Genomic DNA, 12,841 nt, shown 5'->3' with positions numbered 1-12,841 from the left:
GCTGACCTGTGATGACAGTACCAGTATTTTTTTGTGAACTCCATCACTCTGGAGTTAAATATTCTCACATTCTGAAGGAACATTAGAGTTAACAAATGAACCTATTTCTGGTCTCAAAATCTGTTAATTAGAATCAAGCCTATTGACTTTGAATATTTCATTAGAGTTTAGATGTGTAGAATATTAAGCTAATCTCAGGTAATGATAGGACTAGGGGGAATGGAATGAAGCTGGAGGTGGGGAGATTCAGGCTGGATGTGAGGAGGCTGGATGTGAGGAGGAGGTTCTTCACCATGAGAGTGGTGAAGCCCTGGAATGGGTTGTCCAGGGAGGTGGTTGAGGCCCCGTCCCTGGAGGTGTTTAAGCCCAGGCTGGATGAGGCTCTGGCGAGCCTGATCTAGTGTGGGGTGTCCCTGCTCATGGCATGGGGGTTGGAACTAGATGATCCTTGTGGTCCCTTCCAACCCCAACTGATACTATAATACTATGAAGTCTATGTACGTTTTATAAATAAAGAGGGATTAGATTATTAGGTGGTGTCCTCAATAAAGTCTTTCATATAGATTGCTTCTCAGTGTAGGCCATGGTTTAGTAGTCATGAGATCTTGGGTGACAGGTTGATGATCTTTGAGGTCTCTTCCAACCTTATTGATTGTATGATTCTATGACTAATGAACATATTTATGAGCATAAGATAGAACTGTAGAAAGGAACCTGCAGGGCATCTGAAACATCCTGCAGAACAACCATATTGAACAGCAATATGAATTGTCTGTCCATTGTGGGAAAATGTGATATAGCTATGCTCCTCCCAGTAATCAAATTTATATAGGCAGTACTATGTAGCCATGCACAAACTGCCTCCCTTCCTCTGCCTTCACTGCAGCTGCAGTTGCTACCTTCAAGTTCCATCACGCAAACTGGCCAGCAAAATTACATACTAAAGAATGTCCAACTAGGCAAGCAGTGCAGAGCATGCAGATCACAAGAGCCACGTTGAATTTAGGAAAGACACATATCCACTGCAGGCATGTATGTGACGTAGCACAGAGATCCCTAAATTCAGTTTGGAAAGTGTGATTTTGGGGTTTGAAACAGAAGAGCCACCTCAAGAAATAATCTGTGATGTTATTCTCTGGCAAGTCTGTTCTTCTCTGGATCTGTGTTTCTTGCACAACGTTTCCGGCACAGCAGTTCACTCTCCCCTTGCTCTTACCCCTGCATTTGCATTAACAGAAACACCTGGAGGCAGCGGGCAAAACAGATCATAAAAATAATATCCAAGTGTCACATTTTGGAGTTTTTTTAGTAACTGGACTGTTTCAGATCTCATTTATAGTTGCATTAGCACAGCTGCACCGCAAGGGCTGGAACAAGCATCTGGAAATTTCTTGAACCAGTTTTGCCACTGGAGAAAACATAAGACTAAATTGCTTGGCCATTGAGGTATTCTGCTTCAGCTAATTAGCGCTGCTGCAAAGATCAGTTAATTAGCATGGGTGTAAAGTTCTCTGACACAGTTATGCTGCTTCTAAGACCCGAGCTAATCCCTCCACACGGTGCTGCAGCATGCGGTGCAAGAAGCGGGAAGGCAAACAGAGCAGAAGGCAGGGCGTATCTCCCCTCATCGTCTGGGGATCCCAGCCCCTGCCCTCACCGACGGCCAGGCCTGCCCGCTTTCCACAGGAGAAGCAAGCAGGCTGGGCGTGCTACGAACTGCTTTCTTTAATGATACTTCACTTACGTGTGTGTTTGCCTCGTTACTAACTCAGGCAACGACGCCGGCCTACACCACGATAGTGTCAGGCCGCCGGCCCGGGCCTCAGGCGACTGGCATGGGGCGCTCCCAGCGCCGCCCTCTAAACCCCCGGCTTGCTCCGTAGCCAGGCAGCTCAGTCCGCAAGCCAGGCACCTCCGACAACAGGTCCGGGCCGGGAGCTGTTCTCCCTTCCCCTCCCACCGGGGCAGGGATGCGATAAGAACCGCTCCAGCCACCGCTCAGGCAGCCCCGCAACGCGGGGACAGGTGCCCGCCCGCCAGCCAGCCAGCCCCCGCCATGGGGCAGCAAGGCGTGTGAAGTAAGCGCCACCCTAGAGTCACTGCTCTACCAAGCGCCCCGCTTCGCCCATTCCCCTTTCCGGAAGCGGCGGAAAGTGACGAAGGGATCCGAGCGAAGCCGAAGCGCGGCGTGGCGTGGAGGGGCGGCAGGGCCCGGCCGGTGGCCCCGCTAGGGGGCGCGTGCGAACGGGCGGGCTCTCTCGCTCCTCACCGCCCCGCCCTGCCCAGGCGCAGGAGCCGGCGGCGGGTGCGGGGTCGGCTCTCTGATCCCGCTCTCCGCACCTGCTCGCCTCGGTCTGTGCGGCGGCGGCGGCCGCAACGGTCTTCTGCGCCACCTGGGGGAGCGGGGCGGCAGCAGCGGCGCGGGGCGGCGCGGCAGGTACCGGGCGGGGCGGCGGGAGCGGGAGCGTCGCGGAGCGCGGAAGCCGGGCTGTGGGGAAAAGTTGGCGCCGCCAGGGCGCCTCCAGGGCGCCTCCAGGAGGCGGGGGCGGCAATGCTGCCCGGGCCGCCCCCGTTCCTCTGCTCCTCTTCGGCCGGCCGGCGGAGTGCCCTGGCGGGCAGCTGGCCCCGCGCCGGTGCTGGGCTGGCCGCTGATCTCGCGGGAGAGCGGCGGCGGCAGGGGCGACGGCTGTTCCTGGCAGCTGGCGGGGCTGGAGCGGGGTGCGAGTGCGAAAGCAATCGGGAAGGTGAGCGGCGGTGCCAGGCTGACTGTTAGCCTGTAGTCCGCCGTGCCGGCGGGGAGCGGGCGGATCGGGGCGCCCCGGGGCGCGGCACTACTGCGCTCCGCGGGGTCCCTCTGTTTTCTGTTCCGCTCCGCGCCTTGCTATTTCAGCAAAGTGTGAGGGTCCGGCGGAGGGACAGGTGGACGCCGCCGAGTCACCGGGAAGGGAGTGAGGAAGGTGCCGTCCTCTCCCCGCTTGCTCCTACCCTTGCCTTTGCTGTCTCTTGCTGTGGGGTTGGTTTGGCTGTTCGGTGACCTTTTCTTCCCCTAGATCGCTGTCGCAGCACCTCTCCTAAGAGGTTTTTGGACCCCCTCCGAGTACCGAATGCTTTACGTGGGTTTAGGAGCAGGGTGCTGCGGGAGCGGCCCGGCCCCTGCCCGCTCGGACGGTGCCTGGGCACGGCTTTGCCGGGCGAACAAAACGCCAAGCCCAGAGATAACTAATCTCTGGTGCTGTGTCAAGAGCCACTTCGCCTCGGGGGCTGCCAGGTCTCCACAGGGGTTACTGTCAGCATTTTGAGTGCCGACTTGGAATGTGGCGGTATAAAACTTTACAATGCATAATATATCCGTATCAGTAATCTCTCTAGCATATAGATAATACAGGTATATGTACGAAGTGTGAAAAGAAGTTAACTTGCTGGCGTTGTGAAACAAATGCAAGGGCACCTTTAAAAGGTGATACTTCTTTTGATACAAAATTCCTATTTGTCGCAAAATATTTCTCATTTTCTCTTCTTACAGTTTTACACAGAATTAGTCAGCCTCTCCTTCAGTGGCTCGTTGCCTTGTTTTGTTTTGTTTTGTTTCCCCTGCTAGAATGGTTGTTTCTGTCGTGGCTGGACAGCTTGTCATACAAATTTGCAGCTGCTCTAGTACTATGTAATAGAAATAAGAAATTAGTGCTTTGGTAATACTGAACAGCGGCCCTGCTTCTTTTATCATGCAAAACTGCTCTTTTGATAGAAATACATGTATTACTGAAGTACTAACTTTGCACAGTTTTGCATAGAAAAATTATATACAAAACATGAGTTTAGATGTGTAGGTATATATGCTTACGGAGCTTTGAAGAGGTATTACACTTGCACACTTCCCCCCCTCCCCCCACAGTAAATTTGTGTGAAGCTAATCTGTAGAAGCAGCAAATTGTCCCGAATTACCTGGGCAGTTTTGATCACAAAAGAAACTGTTTGCAAACAGGAATCTGGGGAAAAAAGGTCATCTTTATTACTATGTCTGAAAAAACTTGTGAATGAAATACAAATGCTGAATTTTTACAATGCTGACATTCTCCGTCAATGTCTGATGGCTAAGCTGTCTTGATGAGTTGGTGGCAAATGTCTAATACACCTTTGGTTTTAGTTCATAAGAAAAAAATGTAATATTCCACATATTTCTAAGTACACTTAACAGAAGCGTTCATTTGAAGAATCATTTTGTGCTGATAAGATTAATTTTGTTCCATTAAACACAAGTATTGCTGACAGTAGATTCCTGGAAGCAACAGCTTGACACTTATTACCTCTCTTTGTGATACAATAAGCATAACTTCTTCTCTAAGTTATCATCTTTTTTTGCACATTCTAAAACTGGGTTAGTTCATGATTTCAGGACAGAAATTTTGGGTAATATCATGGTGACATGATGTACTGTACAATACTTAACTTTTTACCCCTGTGCCTCCAAAACACTTCTAGTACAATCCAAGATCATAATAAGACCACAGTTAAGTGAACTTTGTAATTTAATTGCCTATCCGGTAAGCTCCATAACTGCTTCTTTATTTACCAGTTTGTCATATTGGTGTAATATTACTAGTGCAGAAGATGATCATGAAAACATTAGTGTGGTAGTAACACCACCTTCTTGCATATGTTTATGACTTGTTACATGATAAACCTACAGTGGTCTAAAATATCAATGAATTTCTAAAGACCTTGGGTGAGTTTTTATAATAGCATTATGATTCTCCACATATTTCTCAGCTGTGACCTACTTTTTGTACTGATAAGTAAATGATAGCTTCACATAGACTGAAAGAGTAACCTTATGTAGGCACAATACTGATAGCGTTGTATGCAGAAATCATTAGTGTTAAAATCTCCAAGGTGGACCAAATACAGAAACAGTGTGCAGCTTTTTATTTTGTCACTTTGTGTATTCACAAAGAATATTTGCCTGGCTGGCATCTATACATGGGGCTATTTGTTCATTACTACTCAAGCAATTAAAAGTAAACTAAAGCTTAAAGGTGGTGAGGACCATTGTTACCAACTAGACTATTTTAGATATGGTAAATGTGCATTCTAAGTTTTGTAGAAAGTTTGTGTTTTGTTTTGTTTCTTTTTTCTTTCTTTTTTTTAATGAGAAACAATTCCATAAACTTTATAACCATGAAGTTGAGAACTGGTTGCTGTCAGAGGCAACAGCATGTTATCATCTACTGAAAAGTTTGCACTGATGTGCAAAAGCAAGAGAAACCATTATTCAGTTGTTTTCCCAAAACTACAGTTTTGAGGATACTAAGCAAACCAATTATTTTAATCATAGAAAGGCAGGGATTGGAAGGGACCTCTGGAGATCATCTAGTTCAACTCCTCTGCTCTAACACAGATGTATCTACATCAGACTGCACAGGAATGCATCCAGGAAGGTATTCAGTGTCTCCAGAGGAGACTCCACTACCTTTCTGGGCAGCCAGTTTCAGTGCTCTGTCACCCTCAAAGTAGTTTCTCCTTAAGTTTAACTAAAACCTCCTGTGTTCTAGTTTGTACCTACTGCCCTTTGTCCTATCACTGGCCACCACTGAGAAGAACTCGGCCCTATAATATTGACCTCCACCCTTTAAATATTTATATGCATTTATAAGATCCCCTCTCAGTCTTCTTTTTTTTCCAGGCTGAGGAGCCCAAAGTCTCTCCCTTTCTCCTGGTGAGGGAGACGATCCAGTCCCCTAATCATCCTCATGGCCCTCTCAAGTAACTCGCTGTCCATCTTGCACTGGGAGCCCAGAACTGAACAGGATGTTCCAGCCGTGGCCTCAGCAGGCTAGAGTAATTCCTCCTCTTCTTAGTTAGTGTTAGTCTGAAGTGTTGGCTTCTCTTATCTTTTGGTTACCAATTTGTAGCAGTGCAATATGTATTTTAATTCTATAGTGCATGAGGTTAATCAACAAGATTGGTTTGGCACAACAGAATCACAGAATCAACCAGGCTGGAAAAGACCTCAGAGATCATCAAGTCCAACCTATTACCTAACACCACCTGACAACGAAACCATGGCTCCAAGTACCACATCCATTCCTTTTTTGAACACCTCCAGGGACAATGATCAAAAAACAGTGATGACCACTAGTGTATCCAGCTTGCAGGTGTCTGGCTGATGAGAATCTATAGCCATGACATTTCAGTCTCTGATGGAGCATTGGATACCTTGGGCTGGAACATGGGATGGATGTCAGTTGGGTAGGAAGCTACCCAGATCAATTTGTTAACAAGTAATTCTGAACTGGGGTTGTCCCATAAGGTCACAGGAAAAGCAAGGTTTAGCCAATTTAGTCCAGGTTATGTGGAGGTGTTAGAATCTGTGCCTACAGTTTTGTTTTGGAGTTAGATGCTTTTCATGAACTGTGGCCTAAAAATCAAACTGTGTTTATGGTTTTACCTCGTGACAAGTGTGAATTAATGGCAGGTAAGTTACTCTTCTCTCAGGATGTTTACTGAGGGAAAAGAGCAGGCACAAAGGCATGTGAAGTGGAGTAGCAGATGTGCTGCAAGTTCTATCCTGACTTATCTTGAATTAATTTATTCTAGTCTTCCCGTAGCCTAAGATATTGTTGCCTTCATATCAGCATGTAGTGAACTTTATTGGGTTCTTCCTTCTATTATTAACATTGTAATATGAAACTTAGTCACATGCCCTGTATGGGACTTTGTATTCCTTTTATTCTTCTTTTAGTATCCCTGCATAGAAGAATACTTCATGAAGTGCTAGGAAATCAGATAATATAGAAAACAGTCTGCAATAGTTTTTGCTTAATGAAGGTTTGTTTTGGCAAACTGCATTCAAAATCTTGAGGAGCCTTCTCTTCAAGGAAAACATTGATGCTTCCTTACACAATTCATTTGCTGTGGTGCTGAAGTCTGGTCATGTCTATCTGTTAGGTTTTGTGTTTTAGATTTCTAAACATTGCTTATGAGTGATGGCAGCAAAGGGTTCCTACTTGCTGGCCTAGGAAACTCAACAGAAATTTCAAAACCTTATTGGTGCTCAGTTCACTGCTGTGTGTCGCTCATCTAGTGAGTTCCCTGTGTTCTTGTCTTGCAAGCTGGACAAGTTCAACAAAATCTGGGCTCTGGGCATCCATTTGGATTATAGATTGTCCACCTGGCACTCCTCAATAAGATGCGAGATATTTTAAAACCAGTTTACAGGAAAAAAAGAATGGGAAAGATAGAGGAAAGAAGTCAGAGAACTGTGGTTAATGGGACAGAGGATAGATGGAGACCTATATCTAGTGGAGTCCCTCAGGGGTCGGTGCTGGGACCAGTACTATTCAATATATTCATCAATGACTTGGATGAGGGCACAGAGTGCACTGTCAGCAAGTTTGCTGACGATACAAAACTTGGTGGAGTGGCTGACACACCAGAGGGTTGTGCTGCCATTCGGTGAGACTTGGACAGGCTGAGAGTTGGGCAGGGAGAAATTCAATGAATTTCATCAAGCGAAACGTTACAGTCTTGCACCCAGGAAAGAACAGCCCCATGTATCAGTATAGGTTGGGGACTGACCTGCTGGAGAGCAGCAAAGGGGAAAAGGACCTGGGGGTCCTAGTAGATGGAAGGATGACCATGAGCCTGCAATGTGCTCTTGTGGCCATGAAGGCCAATGTCATTCTGGGGTGTATTAGGAGGGCTGTGGTTAGTACCTCAAGAGAGGTTCTCCTTCCCCTCTACTCTGCCCTGGTGAAGCTTCATCTCAAACATTGTGTCCAGTCCTGGGCTCCTCAGTTCAAGAACGACAGGGAACTGCTTGGAAGAGTCCATTGCAGAGCCACAAAAATGATTAAGGGAGGAGAGACTGCGGGAGCTGTGTCTCTTTAGCTTGGAGAAGAGGACCCTAAGGGTTGACCTCATTAATGTTTATAAATATTTAAAGGGTGAGTACCAAGAGGATGGAGCCAGGCTCTGCTTGGTGGTGCCTGATGACAGGACAAGGGGCAATGGATGGAAGTTGAAGCATAGGAAGTTCCAGGGAAACATGAGGAAAATTTTTTTTTTTCACTGTGAGGGTGATGGAACAGTGGAACAGGCTGCCTAGAGGAGCTGTGGAATCTCCTACTCTGGAGATACTCAAACCCCGCCTGGATGCATTCCTGTGTGATCTGCTCTAGGTGATCCTGCTCTGGCAGGGGATTTATACTAGATAATATTTTGAGATCACTTCCAGCCCCTAACATTCTATGACTCTGTGAAATTTTTTCACTGTTCTGAGAGTTCCTTTAGCTATGGCTGGCACACTTCACAGGTTGAGGGCCTTCTCACATGGTCTTGCTATCTCATTTCAGCATGCATCTTAATGGAGTTCTTCTCTCCAAGAATCTTCGTTGTGAACAGCATTGCATAAGGAATGCAATGGATATCTGCAGACTGTATGGCCCTTAGTCTGAAGCCAGCATAGTATCCTAATTTGCCTGTTTGCAAGGAAGATCATGAGGATTGGGCTAATTTGAGTTTTGTGACTAGGTTCCCCCTGATAAACTTCTGCAAGCTTCTTCAGTATGGAGATTAAAGAACAATAGCCAAGTAATACAGTTTTACAGACAAAACAGAGATTGCAAGAAAGAGTGAAGCTTGCACATGGTACAGGCATATGTTAGTCTGCTCTATCAGCTGTAACATCATCAGTTCCCTTTCTTTGCAAGTTTAGGTTTCCTACAAGCACTTACAGCAGTGTATGATGAGGAGAGAGAGGGAGAATGTCCCAAGCTTTGAAGTAGTATGACTAAAAGCCCTGCTGAGGAAAGTGTGTTTTTCAGAACCTGGAATTGAGAGGAACTCTTCTAAACTAAGTGATCATAATTCTTTCTCTAGCAGAAAGAATTTGGGGCTTTTTGAAAGGTGTTGCTTTGCCAAAAGTTATATGGATTCTTATCCTTGCATCATAGAGTAGAAGTGCACTTGAAGTAGCATGTTGCATTCTTCTTTGTATTGACCAGTTCAGTATCTTTCAAGAGGAAATATAGCATAGAATAGAATAGACCAGACCAGACCAGACCAGGCTGGAAGAGACCTTCAAGATCACCGTGTCCAACCTATCATCCAACACCACCTAATCAACTGAACCATACAACCAAGCACCCTATCAAGTCTCCTCCTGAGCACCTCCAATGATGGTGACTCCACCACCTCCCTGGCAGTCCATTCCAATGGGCAATCACTCTCTCTGTGTAAAACTTCCTCCTAACCTCCAACCTAAACCTCCCCTGGTGCAGTTTAAGACTGTGTCCTCTTGTTCAGGTGCTGGTTGCCTGGGAGAAGAGACCCACCTCCGCCTGTCTACAACCTCCCTTCAGGTAGTTGTAGAGAGCAATAAGGTCACCCCTGAGTCTCCTCTTCTCCAGGCTAAGCATGTAATATTTCTTGTCACAGCCACCTGCTTTCTATCATCTTTATTAACAACCAGCTTTCATCCTACTAATTCAGCCTCATACCTTGTGCACTCTGAAGTTTATTAAATAGTTATTCTTAATACTGTGTAGTACTAAGGTAGTAAATTGCCAGTGCTTGTGGCCCTTGAAGCCATGGTTTCGTGGTCGTGAGTAACAGGTTGGACGTGATGACCTTTGAGGTCTTTTCCAACTTTCTTGATTCTATAGTGATCCCTTGTTTTGTTTTTTAGAACTTCTCCACTAAGATTTAGTGAGATGTTGCTCACAGAAATTAATGAAAAAGGGGAGTGAAAGCCAGTCCTTAATTCAATCCTGTACACATCTGTTATCACAGTGGGTGGTAAAGTTTTATAAGGAGTTGAAGAGGTTTTTCATCATTAAGGTGAAAACATGGTCAATATATTTTCAAGTTCTCTACAAGAAGAAGAACGCTGGATGTACATAAAGTTATTCTAACTTTGTCTTGCTCTTCTATTATTAATGTAGTGGGAAACTACTTGTGTACTGTTCTTTTAAATTCCCATAACCTTTCAAGCAAACTGAAAGGTTTAGTTTCTGAAATGGTAAGTACTAAACTGTGCTTGAATTTGTTATTTTTTGAGAGAGAAACAATTTTAAAATTGTTGTGGAATCATAAAAAGCTTCAGTCATTGTAGCTGCCAAATACAGTTCCAGTAGTTTGGTAGTAACTTTAATTTTATTGATTCTGACAGATACCAGTGTTATTAACCAAGGCTGGATGCCTCAACAATGTGTTTTTACATTTCAAATAAAACATGCCCTGTGCATAAAGTAAAGCCAACATTTCCTCTTTTTTTTTTTTTTTTTTTTTTTTTTTTTTTGTATAGTAAGAAGGAGAAAACTTTTCTAAGTCATTTATTATTTACACTATTAACCCATTGGGTCCAGAGAAGAGCAACAAAGTTGGTGAGGGGTTTGGAACACAAGCCCTATGAGGAGAGACTGAGGGAGCTGGGGTTGCTTAGCCTGGATAAGAGGAGACTCAGGGGTGACCTTATTGCTCTCTATAACTGCCTTAAGAGAGGTTGTAGACAGGTAGAGGTTGGTCTCTTGTCCCAGGCAACCAGCACCAGAACAAGAGGACACAGTGTCAAGCTGCGCCAGGGGAGGTTTAGGCTGGAAGTTAGGAAGAAGTTCTTCACAGAAAGAGAGATTGGCCATGGGAATGTGCTGCCCAGGGAGGTAGTGAGTCACCATCATTGGGGGTGTTCAGGAGGAGACTTGGTAGGGTGCTTGGTTGCATGGTTTAATTGATTAGGTGGTGTTGGATGGTGGGTTGAACTTGATGATCTTGAAGTTCTCTTCCAACCTGGTCTGGTCTGGTCTGGTCTGGTCTATTCTATTCTATTCTATTCTATTCTATTCTATTCTATTCTATTCTATTCTATTCTATTCTATTCATTGTTGGTTTTGGGTTTTTTTTAGCCTAAGGACAGCTGTAAGCAGCTGAAATCAACAATCAAGTATTTCACTCTAAGGTGAAATGCCATTTTGTTTGCACTTTAAAGTATGAAAGTAGTAAGACTTTGACATCTGATTTGCCACTGTCCTCTCCCTCCACCCCAGACAGATTTTAATCTTGCGTGTGTAGTGTTATGGAAAGCAAGCAGATCATAACACCAAACTGTGATGAGTAACCATGGCTATTTCCCTAGCAAGTTATGTGATACAGTTATGCTGTGCAGAATGACACATTTTATGAATCAAAGCCGGGGGCCTGAGCTGTGACTTGTTTGCATCTGGGCTTTTGTACTGTAATGTTGTGCTTGTGTTGTTTTGCCTGCAGTTGTGTGACTGTAGATCCTGATCTCTTTCACTGAGTTTTGGTGGGACTGTTTTAAAGCTTAATATTTTTATCCCAAGTGCTCAGTTGGCCTTTATTTCTACATCTATATCAGTGTAAAATGCTTTTCATGTTATGTGGGGTTTTTTGTGTTTTGTTTTGGTGGTTTTGTGCTCTTTTTTTTTTCTTTTCATATTCTTACACAGATGGGAAAGGACTGCACTTTTTGGACAATAATGGTATAGGTAGAGACATAACTTTTGATTGCAGGCAAACTTGGGCATGTAATTGAAGTTCTGCACATGCAAGGATTTTCTGATTGCTGCGGTTGCTTCAATGCTAATGGTTTGTCTGGAGAAGGGTGGCTTCTTGCATGTGTTGCTAACATTCTAAATAACACATACAGTCTGTAGATAAAGCAAATTGTAATTGGAAGTGTTTAAAATAAGACTGGATGAGGCACTTAGTGCCATGGCTTATTTGATTAGATGATGTTGGGTGATAGGTTGGACTTGATGATCTCAAAGGTCTTTTCCAACCTGGTTAATTCTGTGATTCTATGGTCAAGTTGAAGATCAGCTAGCACATGGAGTGCTAAAATACAGCTTCTCTTATCTTCATGTGATTGTTTCAGAATGTGTTAGTCCATGTTTACTGTAGAAAAGGCAGGTGCTTTTGAGCAACCTGGTGAGCACAAGTTGTCCTGATTAGTTTTCAGTGGTTCTTAGAGGATGGGACAGTTTCCAGTTTTTGCACATGGTTATAGGTATTCTATATTGGTAAAGATTTATTAAAGCATCGTGGAAACACATTTAAAATATTTTGGATAAAATTCTGGCTTACAGAGTGGAGGAATTCCATAATTATGGTGTATTCCGAACTTTTGTCATGTCCCTGGCTTCTTATTTTTAGGTCTAGTATGTCAGTGGATTTTACTAATTGTCATAAGGCTTTAAGGAGATAAAATTTTTGTTCTCTGACAGTTCACTCTTTTACATGGTGCTTTCTAGACTTGTTGGATGATAGGTTGGACATGATGATCTTGAAGGTCTCTTCCAACCTGGTCTGGTATATTCCATTCCATTCCATTCCATTCCATTCCATTCCATTCCATTCCATTCCATTCCATTCCATTCCATTCCATTCCATTCCATTCCATTCCATTCCATTCCCATTTCTAGTTCTCCTCTCCTCTCCTCTCCTCTCCTCTCCTCTCCTCTCCTCTCCTCTCCTCGAGTCTCCTCGAGTCTCCTCGAGTCTCCTCTCCTCTCCTCGAGTCTCCTCGAGTCTCCTCTCCTCTCCTCGAGTCTCCTCGAGTCTCCTCTCCTCTCCTCGAGTCTCCTCTCCTCTCCTCGAGTCTCCTCTCCTCGAGTCTCCTCTCCTCGAGTCTCCTCTCCTCTCCTCGAGTCTCCTCTCCTCGAGTCTCCTCTCCTCGAGTCTCCTCTCCTTGAGTCTCCTCGAGTCTCCTCTCCTCGAGTCTCCTCTCCTTGAGTCTCCTCTCCTCTCCTCTCCTTGAGTCTCCTCTCCTCTCCTTGAGTCTCCTCTCCTCTCCTCTCCTTGAGTCTCCTCTCCTCTCCTCTCC

At 45.0% G+C, this 12,841-nt stretch overlaps 1 protein-coding gene across 3 annotated transcripts in view; it reads left to right on the top strand.

Moving 5' to 3' along the window:
- The window catches only part of PTPN3 (protein tyrosine phosphatase non-receptor type 3), a 201,666-nt gene that overhangs the window by 50,113 nt on the left and 138,712 nt on the right, over window positions 1-12,841 (top strand). The window contains exon 1 of one of the 3 annotated variants that reach the window (XM_068147431.1): window positions 2,366-2,437. The exons of the other annotated variants lie outside the window; for them this stretch is intronic. The gene's annotated coding sequence lies outside the window, so the exon portion shown is untranslated. Of the gene's footprint in view, window positions 1-2,365; window positions 2,438-12,841 lie in introns of those variants that run through there. 3 annotated transcript variants of the gene reach the window in all.

Source organism: Melanerpes formicivorus, unplaced genomic scaffold, assembly GCF_026170545.1.
Source record: "Melanerpes formicivorus ecotype bairdi unplaced genomic scaffold, bMelFor1.0.p_v2 SCAF_15, whole genome shotgun sequence".
Classification (NCBI taxonomy): domain Eukaryota; kingdom Metazoa; phylum Chordata; class Aves; order Piciformes; family Picidae; genus Melanerpes; species Melanerpes formicivorus.
Note: the sequence above shows the minus strand (reverse complement) of the source record. Positions and strands in the feature narration are given on the sequence as shown.